Here is a 536-nt window from a genome sequence, read left to right on the forward strand (position 1 = left end):
AGGAATTAGCCGATTTCCCCCTCGTTATGGACGTACTTGTCGTTACGAGAGTTCTTCTTTTTCCCTTTCGTATCTACGTCTTTCGAGGATGGTCTTGCCGCCTTATGCTTTTGCGATAAGACTTTAGTTTCTTCCTCGACTATGATGTAGTCCGTTGCTTTGTGGAGGGCGTCCTGGATCGTTCGCGTTTTGTCGAGAGTTATCCACTTTCTGAATTTCGACTTTTTCCAGAGCGTCTTTCTTAGCGCGTCGATGGCCACTTTGTCGCTTATCCCGCTGACCCTGGACATTATCAGCTTGAACCGACTGATAAACTCGCGGAGGGGTTCGTCTTCCCTCTGGGAGACACTCCAGAGATCAACATCGGAAGTTTCTCTGTCTATGAATACAGAGTACTGTTTGAGAAATTCCGATGCGAGCTGTCGGAAACTCCTGATGGTGTTGCGACGAAGGCATGCGAACCATTCGAGCGCTGCTCCTTCAAGATTTTCGACGAACAGGCGGCAATAGCCGGCATCCTTTTCGCCGTCCTTCAG

Source organism: Brassica napus, unplaced genomic scaffold, assembly GCF_020379485.1.
Source record: "Brassica napus cultivar Da-Ae unplaced genomic scaffold, Da-Ae ScsIHWf_521;HRSCAF=783, whole genome shotgun sequence".
NCBI lineage: Eukaryota > Viridiplantae > Streptophyta > Magnoliopsida > Brassicales > Brassicaceae > Brassica > Brassica napus.